Source organism: Gossypium hirsutum, chromosome D02 (genome assembly GCF_007990345.1).
Source record: "Gossypium hirsutum isolate 1008001.06 chromosome D02, Gossypium_hirsutum_v2.1, whole genome shotgun sequence".
Taxonomy (NCBI): domain Eukaryota; kingdom Viridiplantae; phylum Streptophyta; class Magnoliopsida; order Malvales; family Malvaceae; genus Gossypium; species Gossypium hirsutum.
This window is the reverse complement of record NC_053438.1, coordinates 40527517-40542574: the sequence shown is the minus strand read 5'-3', so window position 1 is coordinate 40542574 and position 15058 is coordinate 40527517. Positions and strand designations below refer to the sequence as shown.

At 32.8% G+C, this 15058-nt stretch overlaps 1 long non-coding RNA gene across 1 annotated transcript; it reads left to right on the top strand.

Moving 5' to 3' along the window:
- Positions 1–12843: 12843 nt before the first annotated feature.
- Positions 12844–14843, top strand: LOC107910725 (uncharacterized). Its single transcript, XR_001687753.2, has 2 exons — positions 12844–13003; positions 14628–14843. It is a non-coding gene; the product is annotated as an uncharacterized lncRNA (long non-coding RNA).
- Positions 14844–15058: the final 215 nt, after the last annotated feature.

Below are 15058 nucleotides of genomic sequence, written 5' to 3'. Positions count from 1 at the left end.
TGGAGTTAGTGAAGGAAGCACTCGGTGATGATGGCAGGGGTATGGTTGGAGACGTGGATGGGATTGGTGGCAGTGCAGGGAAGGGTAGGTAGGGCGACTCTGGCCGGACATGGGTCCTAGGGACCAAGTCGTAACATTTGCAAAACTATGAGGCTTTGTAAATTCATTTTTTGTTTTGTAAATTATTTTGGCTTTTTGTATTTTTTCCTTGAAATTTTGTAATTTATCTTTTTTGAATTGTTGTAATTAATACCATATTATAAAATTATAAAAATCTACATTAATGACCGAAAGCCCAAAATTTTTAATTAGCATAAAAAATAAAAGGAATATAGGTCAATTAGGGAAAATGGGTCTAAATTCAATCAAAGCCTTCAAATTAATTAGTCCAAATTAAACATTGATTTATAATTAGTCTAAATTAACATTGATTTATAATTTAAAATTGAAAATTTGAATTTACTGGACAAAATTTGCTCTATAGCATATTTGTGACAATGTTTATACTAATGACGGTTATGTATTAACGTCATTCTTGTTATTGTTTAATCATATTAGATGCTAACGTGGTACCTCACTAACAATGTGGCAATTATATATTGAAAGTTACAACATTATTGGTGACAACTAGAGGTGCTCATGGCCGCCCGGCCCGACCTAACGGCCCGTCTCAAAGATGGGAGGGTTTGGGTAAAAATATAGGCCCGAAATATGGGCTTGGGCAAAAAAACGAGGCCCGTCTAGAAAACAGGACGGGCCTCAGGCACCACTTTTTCGGCCCGGCCCGGCCCGATATAATAAATATATTTATTTTTTTAATTTTAAAATATTATTTACATACTTTTTTTTTAATTTTTTTTAATTTTAAAATATTTTTTTTAATTTTAAAATATTTTTAAAATACTTTTTTTAATTTTAAAATATTTTTAAAATATTTTTAAAATATTTTTAAAATACTTTTTTTAATTTTTTAAAATTTTTAAAATAAAAATGGGCCGGGCCCAGGCTTATGATTTTTTTCCCGAGCCGGGCCTGGGCAAAATCTTAGGCCCATATTTCGGGCCGGGCTGGGCCTAGGCCTAGGACCTGGGCCGAAATTTTTTATGGGCCCGGCCCATGAGCACCTCTAGTGACAACTTGATTAATAAATGACAAATGTGTATATCATTTGATGAAACTATTGTGATTAAATCTGATCATGGGTCGAGTTATTTATATAGGTCGACCCAAAAGTGAGAGGGTTTGGATGAAAATATAAGTTCGAAAAATAGACTTGAACAAAAAATGAGAAAACGTCTTGAACCTCGAGTAGGATTTTTTTGGCTTGAACTCGACCCGCTCGACTCGAATCAGTTGTTTTGTTGTTGTTTCGCTACTGTTTTGCTACTATTTCGCTGTTGTCTTGCTACAATTTCACTATTATATTGTTACTATTTTGTTGTTATTGTTTGGATATTGTATAACTCTTGTTTTATTGTTAATTTTGTTACTATTTTAGAGGCAATTACTTGCTAAGTTACAACTATCTTAGTGTTACTTTTAAGTATAAAGACTTTTTTAAAAACATTTATTTTTAAGTTTGTTTTTATATAAAAATAATCTAAAAAAATTAATACAGACCAGCCGAGTTGGGCTCGAGTTTAGCAATTTTAATTTGGGTCAAGTTTGGGTAGAATTTTAAGCCCATTTTCTGGTCTGGTCAAGCTTGAGCCTAAAAAATGGGGTCTAAAATTTTGCATTGGTCCGACCCATGATCAGGTCTATTCGTCACCTATATATTAAATGTTATTTTATTATTGGTGACAATACAGATGACTAATGACAAATTTTATATCACTATGTGACACAATTAACTGTCCCTAAATATTAATTATTCGATGACATTGTAGTTATCGCCACCATATTATTGATAATACGTTATGCATAATGATACGAAACCATTAACCTTTAGTGACACACCTATGACAAACGTCGTGACAAATTTTGCGTCATCATATACTAATAGTGAATGTAATTTTTAGTGGCAATATTTTAGATGCCACTAATAACCAAAAAATTTTTAGTAACATATGCAATATATAATTAAAATAAAAAATAATTGAACTTATGACAAAAAGAAATTTGAAAAGGTAAATACATCGTATTAAGAATATTAAATGTACTCCAATTATTTATATTGGTATTGTCATTTTTATATAGCATGTCAAAAAGTTATCAAATTAGTGAAAAGAAATATAATATTAAAAATTTATCTATTTTTAAAAATTAAATATCAAGCTGACTTGTGAAATCTTATCACACATGTATGTGTATGGAAACCACAAATTTAGAACATAAATGAGTGTTTAAAAATAACATAGAATAAACCATGAAATGTATGGTTTAGAACTAATTAATCATAATAACACATTAAATATATACGATATTAAAATAAAAAAATTGATTAAACTGTAAGTAAAATGAAATTTAAACACATAAATACATCATATTAACAATATTAAATGCACTATAATTATTTATCATGGCGTTGCCATCAATTGCAAGTTAGTATCCAATTAACTTGTGACACCAACTCAATTAACAATATTGTTAATACAATTAACAACATTATTAATACTAGAAATCCTATCACACACTTATGCGTATGGAAACCACAAATTTAGAACATAAATGTGTGTTTAAAAGTAACATACAATAAACGATGAAATGTATAGTTTGAAACTAGTTAATTATAATAACAAATGAAAACACATAAATGCACCAAATAAACAGTACTGAATGCACTACAATTATTTATAATGATTTTGCCATCAATTGTGAGTTAGTGTCTAGTCGACTTGTGATATTAGCTCAATTAACAACATCATTAATATATACAACTAGTGGAGATAGTAAATTGTGCATATTAAAAAATGTATAAAAAATTAAAATAAAGCTTTGGTTGAGTAACAAATTTAAAGTTTTACTATTTCAATTGGTGCAAATTCAAAATCCATCTTTTGCATATTTTTATTGGTGTTTGTTAAAATAAAAAGACTAAAATACCCTCAAATAATATGACTTATTTTAATTATAGAAAGAAATTTTTGTAATTTCCTAACCGAGTTGGCACCTAGTTAACCTGCGATACCAACTCAGTAATGGGTTTTCTTAATAGTATAGATACACAAATTTGGTGAGAGAAAATATTTTATATTAAAAGTTATTTTTTAAAAAGTTTACTCAAGAATTATTAATGGTGCAGTTATAAGGAATTTATTTATAAATCCATTAAGGTAGTGTTTGAAAAGCTACTTAATAATTCGATTTGGGTGCAATTGCTTGTAATTATACAAGAGTGATATATTTAGGTACCATTGTAATTGGTGGATCCCATTATATTTGGTGTAATTAGAGCACCCTAATTACACATTCTAATTCTTGGGGAAAGAATGTGAATTGAAGTAATTACTATAATTACACTCAAATCTAATTTTTTTTAAAAAAAATTTATACAAGTTCTAAAAATTATATTATAGGCATGAATCTGTGTGAATATTTAGGATGGTTATAGGAAACAATTGTTTTATATTATGAATTCTAAAAAAATATATTATAAAACAATTTATATATTTTATAAAGTTATAAAAAATTATTTAAATCCTAAAAAAACTCTAAGACCTAAAAGTTTATTATAATTTTTTTTAAATGTTATAAAGTGTTATGATATATATATTTATAAAAAGTTATGATTAAGAAGTATGGAGATAACTTATTTATGTGTCCATGCTATATATTATAAAAATAATATATTTACTCATAAAAATCTTTATAGTTTTTTTTATTATCATAACTTATTTGTAAAAAATAATTTTCTAAAGTTATGGCACAAAAATATATTATTTATAATAAATGTTATGAAAATTTTATATAATTTATAAAACCTTTTTTGTACGGGTATATTTTAAATTTTATTTTATTTTTACTTAATTTATATATTATAAAAAATATATAACCTAGCATCAGTATTTCTCCAAATAAAGTTTATATAAGATTTTATAATTAAAGCTATAGACTATTTGAACTATGAACCCCAAATATTATAAAGTCAAAATTAATTATGAAAATAGAAAATATTTTCTTACGCCATATTTGATGTGAGCATGAGAAATATAATAGATGCGTTACAAGTGCCCATGGGTCCAATTACAAGATCAAGGGTTAAAGGACTCAGAGAAGCTATTAATGGTTTGATAACAGACATTTGGGCTAAGTGCGATTATTTAGTGTCACAATTTGGGCCAAACTGTGAATTGAATCCTTGCAACTTGTTCAATGTTGACTCATGAACTTTTGGGCCATGGAATAATTGTTCAGTTTTCTATAATGTTTTAGTTTGTGTTTATTTATATGTCGTTTTATTTAACTTTTAGTTTCATGCAAATAAATATATTGTCTAAAGGGAATAAAGTCTTATTGATTTCTATTTATAGCTTTGCAGGTTACAATGAATAAGTTTTCATACATCAAGCATGATGAATGTTTCAATCAAGGATGGACGTTTCAAGCATGAATGGACAATTTCAAGCATGGGATATGGACAATTTCAATGCACAGAGACGTTTTGTCATTCAAATACATTATCATGGATGGTTTTCAATGCATAGAAATGTTTATCTCATTTAAATACATGACATGGACGATTTCAAATGCATGAAGACATTTTTCCTCCACCAAATACATCAGCATGGATAGTTTGAATGAAATGAGACATTTTCTTATCCAAATACATTTGCATGGTTGTTATAAAGCTTGGGCGATTTTACTTATTCAAAATTGGATGGTTTTTTACATTCAATGGCTTGTTTTATAACCATTTGAGACTTTTCTTTACATTTTACACACCTATAAATAGGTATCACATGTAAGTTTTAAGAAATCAAATCAATATACAATTTGTGAGCTTATTTTCTTCAATCTCCTTGAGAGTTTGTTCTGAACTTATCAAGATCTTAATATTTTGGCGTTCTTCCTTTTTTCGATCTTATCACTCCCTTTTCATATCCCAATCTATGAGTGTAGCGATCATATACTATTGGTTCTTATCTCTTTATAGATAGTGGGTCACTGTATTCTTCTATCAACTTCAATTTCTATTCAAACTTTTTAGAAAATGGGTCATGTTCTTCCATAACATTAGTTCTTTTCTAGGTTTGTTTCGGGTTGAAGTTTTTATCATTTCATTCATTATTTTGTTTCTCTTACTCTTACTTGGTTAGTTTGTTTTCAAGTTACCTGTTAGAACGATCAAAAAACAAATTCATACTTGTGTTCATCAAACAAATATGAGCACGCATCATTTGGTATTAGAGCTATCCATCTAATCAGGTGATGTTTTCAATTTTTGGTTTTGATATTCTCCAAAAAAAAATTCCTTAACAAAAAAGGAATAAGTGCGGAAGTAAAAAAAAATAAGGAAAAAGATGATTTTAGATTCATAAAAAAAAGTAAAAAGTGCCATAAAATGTTTTCTTTTGTGATTAGTGTCCTTGGAGTTGTTTTACATCTTTTGGTGCAATTAAACGATAGTGAATTTTTTTTTGTTAAAAGTGCTATAAAATTTTCTCTTCTATTTAGTGTTTTTGAAGTCATTTTACATAATTTGGTGCAATTTGGTAGTAAAAATTTTCTGTTGTCAAATATTTTTGTTCTATCAATTTGTCTTTCGTGTCATTTTTTGGTATTTTTTTGTCTATTTTGTCAAGATAAGGATCCTTTGTTAATCTTGTTATCCATCTTTTGAGTTTTTTTATTCTATTGTTCATTCTCACTGTTTGTTCTTTCTTATTCCTCAACTACCACAACCTTTCAACGCCCACAAGATCATAATTTTGATTAAGTTCTTTTCATTCATTCTTGAATAACTTTAGAGAAATGAGTGGTAAAAGGCAAAAGTGGTAAGCGCATTAGAGTGAGTAAAAGCCAAATTGGGAGAAACACGAGTAGAGTGGTTATCTTTATTCGAGTGAAATTGTGAGGGAGTGAAGCGAGGACATTTTTGTTACTAATCATTTAGTTGTATTTATAGAAAGAAAACCATGTCTAATAATGGTCGTGAATTGGTGAAAGAGGTGGAGTTCCCAACCTTAAAATGCAAGCTATGTTGCGGGAAATGCCAATGATGATGCAAGAATGTTTAGATCAACTTAGTAAACGTGTTGATCGTGTGGAGGAAAGGACTTGAAGTGAACGGTTTCGAAGGGGAAGATCTCCAAGAACTCTTAGTGTGCGAGAGGGCGAAGCATCCAACAGATCCAATAATGATAGATATTATGGTAATGATGATGAAAGGGCATCTAATTGTAGCATAAGGCGAAATGAACGAAGGCCTAGAGAGAGACGAGGTTGAGAACAGGTTGATAAAATAGTGTATTAGTCATTTCCTAATCGAGTTGCTACTCTGTTAACTAGTGACACCAACTCAGTCAATGGTTTTATTAATAGTATAGTTAAAGTCAAAATTAAATTTATTGTAATTTAATATATCTTACTTTGTGTTTGTTGTATTTATAATTATTAGAAATCTCATCACACACATATGCATGTGAAAACTTAAAACACATGTATGTTTAAAACAATGCACAAAAAAATAATAAAATGTAAGGTTTGAAACTAATAAACCGTGCATATTAAAAAATGTATAAAAAAACATTAAGGTAAAGCTTTAGTTGAGTAGTAAATTTAAGGTTTTACTAATCTAATCGATGTGAGTTCAAATCCTATAATACCAACTCAATCAAAAGTTTTATTAATAACTATAGATTATTCTGGTCATTTAAATAAAATTTATAATTATTTCTATTCTTATAACAACCATAAATATAGAAATTTATATCGATTATGCAATCACTTATTAAATACATATATTCAATACCATACCAAATGAAAATAAAAAAAATTAAGACCCATATACACAAATTTTTCTCTACTGCTTGGCACGTCTTTCTCTACTCTTTGGCATGAACTCTGCTATGTATCATGTCTTTTTCATTCTAGTTATTTTGGTTTGGCTTTTGGGGAGCGCTCTGCCGGTCATTTGAGGTTAGAAAATTTTTTTATGGATAAGGCTATAGCGGATCTTTTTTTAGGAGAAGAGGGGGAGGACACTTCAACTGGGAATGGATTTGGTGGAGAAGGATCTTTCTTATGTGAATTGTTTTGTGGGAGTTTTCCTAATTCTAGTGTGGTAAATTTCCAGGTAATGCGGACGACCCTTGTAAATGTTTGGCATCCGATTAGGGGTGTTTCTATTTCAGATCTGGGAGAAGGTAAATTTTTGTTTCGGTTCTACCTTGAGGTGGATGTGGATAGGATTGAAAAGGATAGGCCTTGGAATTTTAATTCCCATATTTTGATTCTTCATCGACTGATGGAGGGGGAGAACCCACTGGGTGTCGAGTTAAATTGGGTGGATTTTTGGGTACTAGTTTATGACATTCCATATGGATTTATGTTTGAAATTGTTGCAAAACAATTGAGTAATTTTATTGGGGATTTTTTAGAGTATGATGTTACAATTTTTCAAGCAGGAAGTAAGAGGGTCATGTGTAATCGGGTGAGAATAGATGCTCGCAAGCCATTACAAAGGAGAAAGAGATTTGCGCTTCCAAATGGTGTATGTGCTTATGCACATTTTGAGTATGAGAAATTAATGTTATTTTGCTTCTTATGTGGTAAATTGGGTCATAGGGAGACTTTTTGTCCGTTACAGGCTACAATTTCGAAGCATGAGATTATGTTCCAATGAGATCTTACCTTTCGTGCCCTGTCGCGTAAGGCTGCTATTTGGATGAGTAAATGGTTGGTGGAGGACGGGAATGGTGGAGGGCTAAATTTTGGAAATATCTCGATTAGTGCAGGTAGGATTAGATTAGATTTATCCAAATCTCATCCCATAAATCAAGGAGTAAAGGAAAGGAAGAAGTCTAATTTATTCAAAATTTAGAGGAATAAGTCTATGGGTATTAATTCAGCAGGCCCAACAAGGGGTATTGGTTGGGCCGCAGTGTATACGATCCAAATGCTAATTTTGATGAGGAAATGGTATTAGTGAAGGGGGGAAACATTCTAAAACATCAAGCAGAGGGTTTCAAAAGGCCCCGTATGATTTTGAATGAGGGGTATAGATGGGTCGAGTGAAGTTATATGGAATTTTCCACAAACCCCAAAAAGTATTATATTGGCAGGCCTTGCTAAGCAGGTCAACCGTACACAATGAAAATTCTAAGTTAGAATGTTCGGAGATTGGGGAGACCTCGGGCTGTTCATTGTCTCCAGAATGTGCTAAGAGACATAAATCCCTCTATAGTCTTTTTAATTGAGACGAAGCTGAATGCGTCACGAATGGCTACAATAAGAAAGAAATGTGCATTTAGTAAAGGTATAGATGTGGATTCAAATGAAAGGAATGGAAGACTATCAATGGGTTAGAAAGATAAGTGTAAGGTTTATTTGCGGCCTTACTCGAGAAGAGATATTGATGTTATGATGGAGGACGATGGGGAGGGGCAAACTTGGAGATACACGGGATTTTATGGGGCACTCGAAGAGAGACTTCGTGAGGAGTTGTGGAACTTATTGAGACAATTAAATGATTTACCGAATGTTCTTTGGATGGTTATTGGAGACTTCAACGAGATTGTTTATTTGATTGAAAAGAAGGGGGGATTACCTCGTAGGGAATGACAAATGAGAAACTTTCGGTTATTTTTGGAAAATTACTCTATGTCTGATTTGGGTTATCAGGGACAATGGTTTACATGGAAAAAGAGGCATTTTAAGGGAAATAATATTCGAGAGCAACTTGACAAGGGTGTTGCTAATGATGAATAGAGGGTACGGTTTTCGAATTATAGTTTGGACCATTTGACTCACTTTTTTTCTGACCATTGCCCATTGTTGGTCAACACGGATGTTTGAAGGAATACTCACTGAGTATCGTATTTTAAGTTTGAGGTTGCCTGGATTATTGAGGATTCATGTGAATGTAAAGTGCGACGGTTATGGAATTCCACTAACAGTTTGGTTTTACAATGGTTAAGGGTGGTGGGTCTTGGACTTGACAGATGGTTTAACATATTGAGGAAGACTAGATCTATAACAAGGAAAGAACTACGAAAAATGTTAATAAAGTTGAATGAGTCTTATCCTATAGATGAGATTTTGATAGAGATTGTGAATCTGAAACTAGCGTTGAATTTAGAAGCGACCAAAGAAGAGATTTATTGGGAGCAACGTGGAGGGCTAATTGGCTGAGCAATGGCGACAAAAATACTATATACTTCCATAATTTTGCTTCACAATAGAGAATGAGGAATCGTGTGGAAAATCTAAGAGACGAGAGTGGCATCTTACATGAAAGTAATTTGGACTTGTTGAATATTGATAAAGAATATTTTACTTCTTTATTCTCTTCGAATGGTTAGAATGGTGTTGACAAGGTGTTGTAAGGGGTTTCATCTTGTATTTCATTGGACATGAATGAGAATCTACTGCGGGATTTCTCATTTATGGAGGTCTGCGACACAGTTAAATCTATGAGCCTGTTAAAAGCGTCAGGGGAGGATGGGCTTGGTGCAATCTTTTTTTAAAGATTTTGGCATATAGTTGGCAAGGAGGTGGCTGAGTATTGTATTAATACTTTGTCTGGTGAACATGACATGGCCGAGATAAAATGGTACCCATATTGTTTTAATTACCAAGGTTAGTAATCCGTGAAACATGAATCAGTTCAGACCAATAAGCTTATGCAACATTCTTTATAAAATTATTTCAAAGATGCTTGTGAATAGGTTACAGTCAGTGATTCATTATTGTATTGATGAGGCCTAAAGTGCTTTTGTACCTGGACAGCTAATATCGGATAATATTTTAACGGCGTATGAGATCTTACATTTCTTAAAGCACAAGAGAATGGGCAAAATGGGGTCTTTTGTACTAAAAATAGACATGGGCAAAATGGGGTCTTTTGTACTAAAAATAGACATGGGCAAATCATACGATAGAGTTGAGTCGTCGTTCCTGAGGCAGATGCTTGGGCACATGTGTTTCTCGAATTTATGGATTCAAAAGGTGATGAGATGTGTAGAATCGGTCTTGTACTCAGTGATGATAAATAGAGGTGGGAGAGCAGTTTTGCCCATCTTGTGGGTTGCGACAAGGCCATCCCCTTAATCCATACTTGTTCCTTATATGTAGTAAGGGGCTTTCAGCATTGTTACGAATGGCAGTGCTGCATGGACGGCTACAGGTAGTATGTATTAATAGGTATTCTCCGATTGTCACTCATTTACATTTTACGGATGGTAGCATGATTTTTAGTGAGGCGTCATTAAAAGGGGGAATGCATTGAAAAGGGTGTTAAAAAATTATGCAAATAGCTTGGGGCAAGTGGTTAATTTTGATAAATCTGAGACATTTTTTAGTGCGAATGTGACTTAGGAGAAAAGAGTAGAGCTTTGTCAAGCTTTTGAAGTGCACTCTATTGATAACCGTGAGAAGTATATTGGTTTACCATAAATTGTTGGTAAGAATAAAAGGGGAGCATTTAAGGGTTTGAAGGAGAAGTGTATGATCGATTGAATAGCTGGAGCTCAAAAGCCTTGTCAATAAGCAGACGGGAAGTTCTTATCAAGTCAGTGTTACAGACAATCTCGATGTTTGCCATGTCGTGTTTTCTATTACCTAGTTTTTTTTGTAGGGAGCTTAAAGCAACGATGGCTCAATTTTGGTGGCAAAAATTGAAGGGAACAAAAGGGATGCACTTGTGTTCTTAGGAGAAGCTTTGTTATCTGAAAGAGGATAGTGGAATGGGTTTCAGGGACTTAGCAAAGTTTAACATTGCTTTATTGGTAAAGTAGGGATGAAGGTTGCTTGAGAATCATGGCTCTTTATCGACAAGGCTGATTCGGGCGAAATATTACCTAAACACAAGTTTTCTTGAGTCAAATCTAGGCTCAACCCCTTTTATGACTTGGATAAGCATTTGGAGTGCAGAAGGTTTGCTGAAGTCAGGCTAAAATGGAGGATTGGGATGGGATTAATGGTGTTTATTTGGGAAGATTACTGGCTACCTGGTAAAGAAATGGTGAAGGTAATTACGGAGCAAGTCTCTGGTGTTGATCTGGTTAGTGATTTAATTATGCAAGAATCCAACAGTTGGAATAATAGTTTAATTATATAAATTTTTTCTGATGATGAGGCGAATGCAATTTTGAGTATACCTTTACCACAAATCAATCAGATGGTTAAACAAATTTGGTACGGGGAACATACTGGGGAATTTTCAGTGCGCAATGGTTATAGGGAATTACTATATCCTGGTATTGTAAGTATGAATGAACACATTATCTATAAGCAGTTTTGGTGTTTGAAATGCACGTCAAAGATCAAAATTTTAATCTCTATATTTGTTCAAAATTATGGACCAACGCTGAAAATTTTATATTGTAAAAGAATAACAGTTGGACAATTGTGCTCACGGTGTCAGCATTGTGATAAATTGATCATTCATGTTAGTCGGGATTGCCTCTTCGCAAAGCAGACTTGGCAAATATTGAGATTCTAGTGGCCTGAAGTGGTGGTCAAGGCAAGTTTAGTGGATTGGTTATGCTGGATTTTTTAGCATTCAAACAACGACAAAAAAGAACTTGTTGCTATTACAATTTGGGCATTATGGCATGCTCGAAATAAACTCATCCATGAAGGAATTTCGCAAAGTGTTAATGATGTCGTTACCTTTGTTCGCGGTTATAGGCGAGAATATCGAGTGCTGAGTACAGTTTTAAGGTACCCTCCTCTAGTTGTTGCAGCACGTTAGACTCCTCCATCGTCATCGTGGGTCAAGGTAAATGTCGATGTGGGAGATTTGGGACCAAATCAAAAGGCGATATCAGGGATTATTGTTAGAGATGAGTTGGGGCAAAAATTGGGTTTGAGTTATCGATTCCATAGCTAGGTCAGTATGGTTTTCATGGCGGAGACGATGGCGGTTTTGCATGGGCTCCAATTTGGTCAAGAAATAGGTTTTTGGCAAATCATCCTGAAGAGTGATTTGAGGACTGTAATGCTAAAATTATAGACAAACGCAAAAGACTATTCAGTTATACGTCCAATTGCCTGGGATGCAAAAGCTTTGTTGAGAAGTTTTGAGGCATGTAGTTTTAAATTCACTCCTAGAAGTTGTAATATTGCTGCACATGTAATAGCGGCGATTGGCTAGCAAAGTTTGGCTGACCGATTCTGGTAGTGGAAGTTCCTTCAGAGGTTTCTGAGATCGTAGTAGAAGATCGGACGTGGATAAACCCCCTGTGAAGTCAGACTGATATGGGTCTGTTTGATATTGAGCTCTTCATACTATGGGAAAAGGGTCCCCTCAATCTCCTTTCCTGCTCCATTGTTTCTTTGGTGAGTTTAGCAATGAGGTTTTGGTCGTTTTGGTAGAGAAAGAAGGTTATTGTAGATTGGTTCCTTTGATTGTTTTAGGGTTCCAGTTATATTTTGTTTTGATTTTGATTTTGGGATTTTGCACTGTTATAGGTTTTGTCTTTTCATTTCCATTTTTGTTTTCTTAGCTGGAGTAGGGGCTTTGGACTAGAGGTGCTCATGGGCCGGGCGGCCCGGCCCGGCCTGATGGCCCGCCCGAAATATGGGAAGGTTCGGGTAAAAATATAGGCCTGAAATATGGGTTTGGGCAAAAAATTAGGCCCGTTTTAAAAACGGGCCGGGCCTCGGGTAAACTTTTTTTGGCCCGGGCCGAATTTAATTAATATTTTTTTTATTTTTAAAATTTATTATATGTCAACTGTCATTAATACATTTCCCATTTCCCTTCCCTTCCCCATTTCCCCGACCCTAGATAAATCCCTAACCCTTTCTCTCCCTTTTTTTCCCCCAAATCGAAAATCCACCTCCACCTCCACGACTCCACGCCACGGTGCTTCTAGCCTTCTTCGTCTTCTCAAAGGTGAGTTTGCTGTTAACCTTTGAATTAGTTTTTTGCTTTGTGCTTTTTGATTTTTATTTTTATTCGAATCAGTTCCCTTACTCTCTTTCAATGGCATCTGCTAAAATCAGTCATTTGTGATGAACTTCTTAGGCTCACTCTCTTATATACTTATTCCTGTATCTAAGTTCGTTTGTTTGCAGTCCAAATCAGGGATTCAAAGCCAGTAAATCCTTGTAGGCTTGTCCTTCCTCGTATCTTGTAATATGATGAACATAAAAAAAGAGGGGACTCCCCTCTTGACTTTTGAGTTAAAAGAAGAAAATGATTGATTTTAGCCAGTAAATCCTCTTATTTTGTCCTTCCTCGTTTTCTAACAAGATGATTTCAGTGCATTTTTTTGGGACATGATGCACAGTATGAATTACTTGTTTATTTTGAAATGGTTATCTACTTTAAAACAGAGATTTTCTTATTTTGAAAAATGTCATCAGTAGTAAGTGAAATATGTTCCAATTGAGGGATTATCTGAGAAGTCAACACCCAAAAATGATGATATATTAGACTGTAACTTTGCTAGGAATTGGGCTTACATTATTATTGATATTGTTTGAATTATTAAATTAAGGAGTAATGATATAAAGATTAAGTGACTAAAGTATTCATTGCCAGAACATATATTCAAATACTCACAATTTAACTCATTCTTATAAACAATTTTAGCTTCAAAATCAACATAAGAGTCATAAATTGTTGCTTTGTTTTCAGCAATTCGGAGAATCTTCTGCTTAAGATTTTTAGAAAAATTGAGTAAATCTTGCATGGTTATCAACTTTGGTTATAATTCAACTTTGATGAATTATAATTTAAAGTATATTGGTTGAATAAATTTAAAGTATGAATGATTAATATACTATTTTAATGTTCGAACATATAGGTATATACTTATATAGGCCTTTGCATTTAGTTAAAGTATGAATGGTATATAAGTATATACATAAATGTTATTGAATTTAGTTGAAGTATAAAGTTTATATATATATACAAGGTTTGAATTCACACATGTATATACATGTATAAATTATTGGTTTAATCAAAGGTATGTATATATATGTGTACATAAGGTTCGAATAAATGCATAGGTATATACATGTATAAACCTTTGGATTGGATTTATAATATGTATATTATACTTGTTTAAGTAGTTTCGAATAAGCATGCAAATATATATATGTATATTCTTTTGTATCGAATTAAGATATGTCATTATATAAGTACATGAGGTTCGATTATATATATATACATGTATAAGATCTAGTTTTGAAGTTTAGTATGAATTGATATATGTATATGTTAGTTTCTAATATGTATATATTTACATGTATAATTTCTTGTATTGAAATCAAGTATGAAATTATAATACAGTTTGATTTTGTCAAGTATGAGAAAAAACACCAGTCTCTCTTGACCTTGAGATCACAAACTTGAAATGATTTTTTATTTTTATTCTCTTGATCTTTTCTATTTTTATTTTTAATTTAATAGTCTTATACAGAATTTTTTTATTCTTCTAGTTTCAAGATTGAAAAATGTTGCAATTGTTAAAAGATTTGATGGTTTCCTTTGGCTGTAAAAACACTTGCAGATCTTCTCCGTTGTAAACTAGATGCTGATGAACGGTGTAAAATATTACATAGCAATTTTTGGGACCTACTTGATGATACATGCAATATTCTTCCAGCATTCAAATTGAGTTATTATTATCTTTCATCCTATTTAAAGCGTTGCTTTGCTTATTGTTCATATTTTCCTAAACATTATGAATTTTAAATAGAAAAACTCATTCGTTTGTGGATGGCTACTTCAAAGATTTGAGATAGAGGTCAGTTTTTTAACATTCTAGATTTTAAAGCAAAATGGGTCGGGCCGGACCGGGCCGGGCCTGGGCTTAGCAATTGGGCCGAAATTTGTTTTCAAGCCTGGCCCGAACCCGGCCCGGCCCGGCCCATGAGCACCTCTACTTTGGACGTGTGTTTGTTTTTCGGTTTATGTTTATGCTTTTAGGTTGTATTCAGG